The 9,957-nt window shown below is 42.0% G+C and overlaps 1 pseudogene; it reads left to right on the top strand.

Annotated features, from left to right (window-relative positions):
• Positions 1-9,020: 9,020 nt before the first annotated feature.
• On the top strand, positions 9,021-9,693 carry LOC145003933 (auxin-responsive protein SAUR71 pseudogene; annotated as a pseudogene).
• The last annotated feature ends 264 nt before the right edge of the window (positions 9,694-9,957 follow it).

The raw sequence follows: 9,957 nt of genomic DNA, 5'->3' as shown, positions 1-9,957 counted from the left end.
GCGTGCATAAAAAGAACGCCCAAATCTGACTTCGTAAGTTATGATTTTTCGAAGTTTCGACTTAGCGGTATGCAGCCCGAATGCTCGATTTGAGACCGAGCGGTTTTTAGCCAAAACAATCTAAATGAGAATCGAAGGTATCGTTAGTAGGAGTAAAACGATAAAAAGATAAGCAAAAACAGACGTCGGATAAAGAAGTTATGATTTTATAACAGAGTTTTCCTGTCCAGGCCTACTAAAAATAAATAATAAAAATAAATTCAAAATTAGCCGACGGAGTCTAAATGAAAGTTGTAGATCGTAGTCTCACCTACGCGGGGATATAAAGAACGTCGAAAACGGAGTTCGTATGAGGAAGATATGAATTTTTTGAAGTTTATTAAATATTTTCGATATTTTATTTAAATATAAATTTTCGATATTATCCAATGGGGGAGTCACCGGGCTTATGGCGTAACCTAAGATTACGCCCCGCTTAAATCAGCCTTCCAGCCCCTATAAAAGGGTGTCGAGGGCAGCCTAGTAGTTTGCTCATTTCTTCCCGTTTTCTCGCGTTTTTGCATCGTTTTTCGTGCAAGAAATATCCCGAAGCCCCGGTATCATTCCCGAGCCCCGAAGCAAGTCCCGAGGCCCTGAAGATCCCGAGAAGTGCAATTCCCGAGCCGAAGCTCTGTCCACAAGAAGTTCGGTTTTTGTGAAGATTTTCCAGATCTACCGAAGAATACTACTTCTACAAGCCGTAGTGTTGTCCGATCATCTTCTGATCAAGTGAGTATGTAGTTACTTTCATCTTACACATATATATGAAGTATTTTATAAAATACGTGTTATGTGTATATATATTGTTGTTTATATGTGTGCGTATGTGATCACTTTCTTCAAACATATATATATATATATATATATATATATATATATATATATATGTATATATATATATATATATATATATATATATATATATATATTAACTATTTGCTATGAAATACGTGCTATGTGTTTATATATATTGTTGTTTATTTGAGGTGAGTCTGGAATGGATGTTTTATATAGGTATTAGATGATGTGTGATGATAATTAGGTGATGAGAAATAGGTGATGATAATTAGGTGATGAGAAATAGCTGATGATAGAAAGGTGATGATAAATATGTGATGATAAATAGGTGATTTGAGATGAGAGGAGATACCATAACCTTGACCGGCGAGGTGGAAATTTGGCTATGTAGTCATCTACCAGAGTATAGATGGCGACCACGGACTATTCTAGATGACCCCGTGGAAACACCAGCAGGCTCATAACCTGTAGGTGATGAATTACGAGTCGAGGCGATGTTGTGGCTACGTATTCATGCGATGATACTCTAACCCTTACTATAAATTACGAGTCCAGGCGATCTTGTGGCTACGTATTCATGCGATGATAGACTAACCCTTACTATGAATTACGAGTCCAGGCGATGTTGTGGCTATGTATTCATGCGATGATAGTCTAACCCTTATTATGACTTACTAGTCCAGGCGATGTTGTGACTACGTATTCATGCGATGATCCTTAAGAAAAAGTCCTTAGGAACAACCATACAACAAAATGTGATGTAAGGAGATGAGAGGTAAATACGATGTAGGAGATGACCCTTAGGATAATTCCTTAGGGAAGGTACTTAAGAAATAAATGGAGATAACGGGGATGGGTAATTGGGTTGATTGTTTGATGATTTAGTATATATATGATATAATATTGTGGGTTGAAACCCTATATGCTCACCAGGCTTGTAACATCCCGAAATATCAAGAGTAGAGTTGAAGGGCTAAAAGAGTAAATTGGGAAAGAGTGACTCGGCGAGTCCATGTGCAGACTCGGCAAGTAGAGTCGCGACTTGCTCGCGTGTTAAGTGGCCGACTCGGCGAGTCAGTGTAATGGACTCGGCGAGTAGGCGCTGAGTGGAGAAAACCCTAATTCTCGGGGTTGAGCCTTATATAAAGATCATTATGTTTTCCTCCCAGCCTCTTTATCACCCCTTGAGCCCCAGAAAACCCTAAATCACGGAGAAGCACCATTGTTGAATGGATTGGAGCTTGGAGAAGTAATTGTTAAAGGCATTTTGGGAGATTGAAGGCTTGGAGCAAGGGGCTTTGCTTGGATTCGAATTACATTGCAGTTGGGGCATCTCTTAGAGGTAATATCTCATTATTGGACTGTTGTTATGTTGTTTCTTCATTTTGGGGTTTGTGGGAATTTGTTTATGGATGTAATGGGAAGTCTAGAGGTTAGATATGAGGTTGCTACCTCAGATCTGGAAGGGAGAAGAATCAGAGAGCATGAAAGTCCCTGTGTTGGAGTGTTTAGTGAAGCTTACATGTCCCAAACCCTAGACCAATGTGCAAACGGCCTAGATCTCTTTGGATTCACATAAAGTTTGCCACTTTACGTGATGGATGAGTGGTAGGAGACTAGATCTATGTTTTGGAGCAGTTGCATGGCCTGGAATGCTTCTGAATGGATTCAGACCGGTGGTACTCGGCGAGTCACATGGGTGTACTCAACGAGTTGCTTGAAGATGAACTGGGACTCGGCGAGTTGGAAGAACAACTCGGCGGGTAGGTTGATGATAGCCTTAGACTCGGCGAGTCTGTTCTTGGACTCGGCGAGTCTTGTCGAAGGATCCGGATATTCTCTGGTTGAGTCAAGAATCGGTGAGTCGAGGGATGACTCGGTGAGTTGTGTGCGAGTGGACTCAGAGTTGTTGGACTCGGCGAGTCTCGGGGTGACTCGGCGACTTAGGTCGCGGATTGAGTGAAGTTCTGATTATGGGAACTCGATGAGTCACAGGGTTGACTCGGCGAGTAGGGTCAGTCAGGGGTTGACTTTGACTGAGGACTTTGATTTTGACCAAGGGTTGGCCATTGACTTTTAGGGTTTGGTCAGCGATGTGGCCTTTGGGCCAAGAGAGGGGTAAAATAGTCTTTTACCCTTAAGAGGGTGCCATGAGAGGATTGATTCTAGTCTCGAGAGTTATATTCATGAGAGTATTTGCCTTACGTGTTAGGTGGTGGCGAGTTCGAGATTTAAGTGTGGGGATATCTGCTTTCTGCTTGCCAGGTGAGTCTTCTCACTATACTTTACCTCGAGTAGGTAACCAGAGTTATGTGATCAGAGTATTTGTATGCCATATGTACGTGATGTGTTGTACTGCATTACTTCTATGTGATTTATGATGTGCATGTTTATAGAGTTGGAACCGGAAGGTTCCCAGAGTTAGAACCTGAGGGTTCACAGAGTTTGGGTGCATGGACCCATATAGTTATAGCCTCGAGTGGCTAATATGTGCTATGTGTGGTATTTTGGGGAATTCACTAAGATTCGTGCTTACAGTGTTTTGTGTGATGTTTTTCAGGTTTCTTTTAGTATCACGGGACGGCACCAGCTTGATTGTACACACCAGAGAAAGAGTCATATTTTGGAGGATCCTGGTTTTCTATGCAAGTGAAAATGGAGTTATGTTTTGTAATTCGACTATGAATGAGATTTTGAACAAGTGTTTCTAAGAATAAAATGATTATTTTAAATGAAAAATTTGTCTTGAAATTTACGGTGTTACAAGTTGGTATCAGAGCCGTAGTACTCACTAGTCAGAGGGTGTTGTGATACTGCGGGGAGCCGTAGTACTCACTATTCATAGGGTGTTGTGATAGTGTGGGGAGCCGTAGTACTCACTAGTCAGAGGGTGTTGTGATACTGCGGGGAGTCGTAGTACTCACTAGTCAGATGGTGTTGTGATACCGCGGGGAGCCGTAGTACTCACTAGATGGCAAGGGAGTGTGATGATGGAATGTTCTCCGATCAGTGTATGATGTGGAAGAGTTTTGGGCTTGAGTAGCCCTAGTATTGAGTTTTTGGAGCCTGGATGTTGGACCGGGGGCGAGACTAGGGTCCCCGTCTCTGTCGGGAAATGTGGTGAGATGCACAAGGGATATGCGCAGCAGAAACCAGAGATTAGAGTTGAGATGATCCTCGGTTGGATTGTATTTTCTTGCATAAGGAAAAGAGAATTTCGTGACTTGCGTGTCACTGGGCCGGGATAGTGGTCACGGGGAGGTAGTTAGTGGGATATTTGAATCATGATATGGGTGACCTTTGGAGGCTTAGCTGTGGAGTCAAAAGATGACCTGGTGCTCAGTCTCGAAGAGGGATATGAGAATTGAGCTAGAGCTTATCATGATGATGTCTGAGGACACCTCAGAGGGAGCGAACGATTCAGACGCTCAAAGACATGCTTCGGGCATGTGTATTAGATTACGGAGGGAGTTGCGGCACGTATTTATCCTTGGTTGAGTTATCCTATATCAACAACCATCATTAGTGCATTGGTATGCCGCCCTTTGAGCTATTGTATGGGAGGAGGTGTTGGACCCTCATTTGCTGGGGAAAGTGTTGATTCGCGGAAGTGGAAGTAGTAGTGAGAATGGATGATTTGGAGTATGGTGGTCGAACACTGTGTCTGTGACAGTAGTGTGGAATGACATCATGATGGGATGTCTGCTGAGGACGCGGAAGGGATTCCGTGGGTGTAGAGCCACTAGTCTCAGGATGGATGCAGGGATGGAGTCTGCGACTCCCAGCTTGATTCTGAACAAGGGCTGTGTGCGTAGTGGTGGTTTTTCCTGGGGATGTTAGAGATGTCGTCAGTGTGACAGGTTTTCCTAACCCGAGAGTGAGAAGGTTGGTGCGGCATGAGTGTGTGATTGCAAGAAGAGGACTCATGGGAGTTACTCTGGGATTGAAGAGTGGGTCTTTCCGTCGTCCTGGATTGGATAGAATGGGATTTGGATCGGGGATCCGATGGGTCATGGCTTCTAACCCTTATGGGTCTAGTGATTGTTGAGATTTGGGACAATGATGCTTCATGGGTAATTATCGGATCGTTGAGTGTGGTTATCAGAGGGTACATCCGGTGCCCGGTTCGAGACAGTGGTCAGGACACCGTAACGAAAGGGAAAGTGTGTTTGAGTTTCGATGGATATGCCTTGTGAGACCTGGTCCGATTAAGGCCAGGTGGCACGTTGTGGGAGTATTTTCAGAGTTGAGTTGTTGTAGGCATCGAGGACGAAGCCTAATTTAAGTGGGGGAGAATTGTAACATCCCGAAATATCAAGAGTAGAGTTGAAGGGCTAAAAGAGTAAATTGGGAAAGAGTGACTCGGCGAGTCCATGTGCGGACTCGGCGAGTAGAGTCACGACTTGGTCGCGTGTTAAGTGGCCGACTCGGCGAGTCAGTGTAATGGACTCGGCGAGTAGGCGCTGAGTGGAGAAAACCCTAATTCTCGGGGTTGAGCCTTATATAAAGATAATTATGTTTTCCTCCCAGCCTCTTTATCACCCCTTGAGCCCCAGAAAACCCTAAATCACGGAGAAGCACCATTGTTGAGTGGATTGGAGCTTGGAGAAGTAATTGTTGAAGGGATTTTGGGAGATTGAAGGCTTGGAGTAAGGGGCTTTGCTTGGATTCGAATTACATTGCAGTTGGGGCATCTTTTAGAGGTAATATCTCGTTATTGGACTGTTGTTATGTTGTTTCTTCATTTTGGGGTTTGTGGGAATTTGTTTATGGATGTAATGGGAAGTCTAGAGGTTAAATATGAGGTTGCTACCTCAGATCTGGAAGGGAGAAGAATCAGAGAGCATGAAAGTCCCTGTGTTGGAGTGTTTAGTGAAGCTTACATGTTCCAAACCCTAGACCAATGTGCAAACGGCCTAGATCTCTTTGGATTCACGTAAAGTTTGCCACTTTACGTGATGGATGAGTGGTAGGAGACTAGATCTATGTTTTGGAGCAGTTGCATGGCCTGGAATGCTTCTGAATGGATTCAGACCGGTGGTACTCGGCGAGTCACATGGGTGTACTCGACGAGTTGCTTGAAGATGAACTGGGACTCGGCGAGTTAGAAGAACAACTCGGCGAGTATGTTGATGATAGCCTTAGACTCGGTGAGTCTGTTCTTGGACTCGGCGAGTCTTGTCGAAGGGTCCCGATATTCTCTGGTTGAGTCGAGAATCGGTGAGTCGAGGGATGACTCGGTGAGTTGTGTGCGAGTGGACTCAGAGTTGTTGGACTCGGCGAGTCTCGGGGTGATTCGGCGAGTTAGGTCGCGGATTGAGTGAAGTTCTGATTATGGGAACTCGACGAGTCACAGGGTTGACTCGGCGAGTAGGGTCAGTCAGGGGTTGACTTTGATTGAAGACTTTGATTTTGACCAAGGGTTGGCCGTTGACTTTTAGGGTTTGGTCAGCGATGTAGCCTCTGGGCCAAGAGAGGGGTAAAATAGTCTTTTACCCTTAAGAGGATGCCATGAGAGGATTGATTATAGTCTCGAGAGTTATATTCATGAGAGTATATTCCTTACGTGTTAGGCGGTGGCGAGTTCGAGATTTAAGTGTGGGGATATCTGCTTTCTGCTTGCCAGGTGAGTCTTCTCACTATACTTTACCTCGAGTAGGTAACCAGAGTTATGTGATCAGAGTATTTGTATGCCATATGTACGTGATGTGTTGTACTGCATTACTTCTATGTGATTTATGCTGTGCATGTTTATAGAGTTGGAACCGGAAGGTTCCTAGAGTTAGAACCTGAGGGTTCACAGAGTTTGGGTGCACGGACCCATAGAGTTATAGCCTCGAGTGGCTAATATGTGCTATGTGTGGTATTTTGGGGAACTCACTAAGCTTCGTGCTTACAGTGTTTTGTGTGATGTTTTTCAGGTTTCTTTTAGTATCACGGGACGACACCGGCTTGATTGTACACACCAGAGAAAGAGTCATATTTTGGAGGATCCTGGTTTTCTATACAAGTGAAAATGGAGTTATGTTTTGTAATTCGACTATGAATGAGATTTTGAACAAGTGTTTCTAAGAATAAAATGATTATTTTAAATGAAAAATTTGTCTTGAAATTTACAGTGTTACAAGGCTCCCAAGCCTGACCCACTCAGTTTAATTGTATCACAGGTATCAATACGAAACTGCTTTGCACTGAGAGATTAAAGGAGATGTAAATCATTAGTGTAATTGAATGTAAGTTCTATTTATGCTTATATGTCTGTATCGGAACATGACATCCCGATGTTTTATTATTAAATGAAATTACATTCTCTTTGAGAAATGTTTTGATAAGTTATTATCATATCTTGTTTTGGGAACAAATTCCGCAACCGTTTTCTTTAAAAGATTACTCTGATTTTATAAAACAAAGCATAAACAAATCGGTCTTTTCTGGCCGTGAAAATGGGGATGTCACAGTATTGGAACATGACACTCCAAGTTTTAATTATATAATGAAAATGCATCTCTTGATGAAATACTTTGGTAAATATTATTTTATCATGTTTTGTTTTGGGAACAAATTCCGCAAAACTTTTAAATCAAAAGGATTTACTCTGAAATTATTTTAAAAAGCATAACTGAAATCGGTCTTTTTTGGCCGTGATTTTGGGGATGTCACAGCACACGACTGCATTTCAATGGGGGCAGGGATTCCCACCTACCGCTTACAGAGTTCTCCTACAACAACAGCTTTCATTCCAGCATCAGTGCTCCACCATTTGACCTGTTGTATTGGCGGGGATGTCGTACCCCAGTTTGTTGGGGTTAAGTCGGCCATAGGGTGATTGGTTGGACCGAGGTAGTTCTACAGACTATCGAAAAGATTCAGCAGATCAGACAACGGTTGCAGACTGCTTAGAGTCAATAGAAGAGTTATGCCGACCGATGCCGATCCTAGTTGGCGTTTCAGGTCGGTGATATGGTATTGTTGAAGGTCTCACCCTAGAAGGGTGTGTTCCGCTTTAGGAAGAGGGAAAAGATAGGTCCCCGATACATTGAACCCTTTGGGGTTATTGTCAGGGTTGGCAAGGTGGCATATAGACCGGATCACCTGGATGAGCTCAGTCAGATTTTAACAACACTTTTCACGTCTCCCAGTTACTGAAGTACATACTAGATGAGGAGGCAGTGGTGTCATTAGATGATATTCAGGTCGATGAGCGCCTGAATAACGTAGAGAGGCATGTGGCAGTTCTGGTAAGGAAAGTGAAGGTTCTACGGAACAAGGAAATACCTTTGGTAAAGGTACAATAGGAGCATTAGAGGGGATCTATGTGGACTTGGGAGTCGGAGGCTGAGATGCTAGAGCATTACCCGAATCTGTTTACGGCAGTAGACTTCGAAGACGAAGACTAGTTCAAGTGGGGGAGAATTGTAACATCCCCACTCCCATGTATTAATTTGAAGCTTTTTATATTCACATTTTTAGACCTACACGATGAGTTGGCTGCCCCAACTCGTCATGTAGAAACTGATCAGGCCGCGTGGTTTATGGAATATACTATGTTTATTATATGCTATATTCATATATGAATGATACTTAAATTATAAAAAAAATAATCATACTTTTTTATTCATAAGTGAATAACGAATGTACTGCGGTAAAAAACCAAATGCATTTTTATCTACTTATGAATAATGATAGCTGAAAATATAAAAAATATCTTAAAACTATATCTATATGGATGTCTATTTGTAGAGAATAAAAAATAATGAATTTTAGTATATTTAAAATCATTTTTCGATAAAAATAGCTTCTTAAAAACTAAAAAAAATGAAAAAACTATATTTTGTATATATTAAGATAACAATTAGCATAGTTTAAGAAAACATGTTTTGTTCGAAAACACATGTTTATTCATTTTCCATTTCCACTGATACGACGAAAGCTTTTGCCGCAAAAATAAATGAGTGACTGAGAATCCTCAATTTTCAACATTTTTTTTTCTTTTCACTCTCTCTCTCTATATATATATATATATATATATATATATATATATATATATATATATATATATATATATATATATTTGTTTGTGTGAGATAGTGAGAGAGAGAGAGAAAGTGTGAAGTGACAATTGTACCTGGCAGGTACCCCTACCTGTACGCGCATCCTCACCACCTGTATATTTATACCCGGCATTTGCCCACAACTTCTCTGTCCCCTACTTTTTGTTCACACACACAAGCACACACAGAGCGAGATACTTGGCTCCTTCATCTCATCAAGTGACAGGATAAACCATGAAAAAGTTAATTCGCCGCCTCTCTCGCGTCGCCGACTCATCTCCTTACTTTCTCCTCAGGTCGGAATCTCGTTCCTCTCCCACCACCGCCCGCCTAAGCCAATCCTTCCGTATGGCCAAGCCTCGACGCTCCGGCACCGTACCGGAGGGTCACCTCCCTGTGTACGTCGGAGAAGAGATGGAACGATTCGTGGTGAGCGCCGAGCTTCTAAACCACCCGATTTTCATCGATTTTCTCAATAAATCTGCTCAAGAATACGGCTACGAACAAAAAGGCGTCCTTCATATCCCCATCCACGTCTTCGTCTTCGAACGTGTCCTCGAAGCTTTACAAACCGGCAAATCAGCGTCTGACAACCTCCAAGACCTCTTCTCCGGTGATTTCCTGTAATAGCCTATGTATACTTGTTCGTTTTAGTTTTTTTCCTAATCAGTTGTCAAGCAAATAGTGAGGTTAGGTGAGATCGTTTGATGCTGATTAGAAGAAATTATCAAATCAAATGTTATCGGTTTTAGTTTGGCTATGTATATACACAACTACGTCAGTAAAATCGGTGTTTTCATCTGTATATTATTTTCTCTGATTTGAATTCTCTCTTACTCAGCAAGTATTCACCGATCTAGGTGTTTGATAATCCGAATCAACCATAAACTTTAGCCTCACCGATTATGTCTCTAAATCTGGCGATTATAACAATGTTTATTTAAGAATTCTGATTTTGAATTTCTTTTCATTTACTTTTTGAATCTGTGATGATGATCGTGTACAAATCATATGATCCACCGGAAAATCTGTGTATGGTATCAGTTTTTTTTGATACACTAAAGAAACA

Source organism: Lactuca saligna, chromosome 7, assembly GCF_052625555.1.
Source record: "Lactuca saligna cultivar CGN05327 chromosome 7, ASM5262555v1, whole genome shotgun sequence".
Classification (NCBI taxonomy): Eukaryota; Viridiplantae; Streptophyta; class Magnoliopsida; order Asterales; family Asteraceae; genus Lactuca; species Lactuca saligna.
This window is presented reverse-complemented; position numbering and strand designations above follow the sequence as displayed.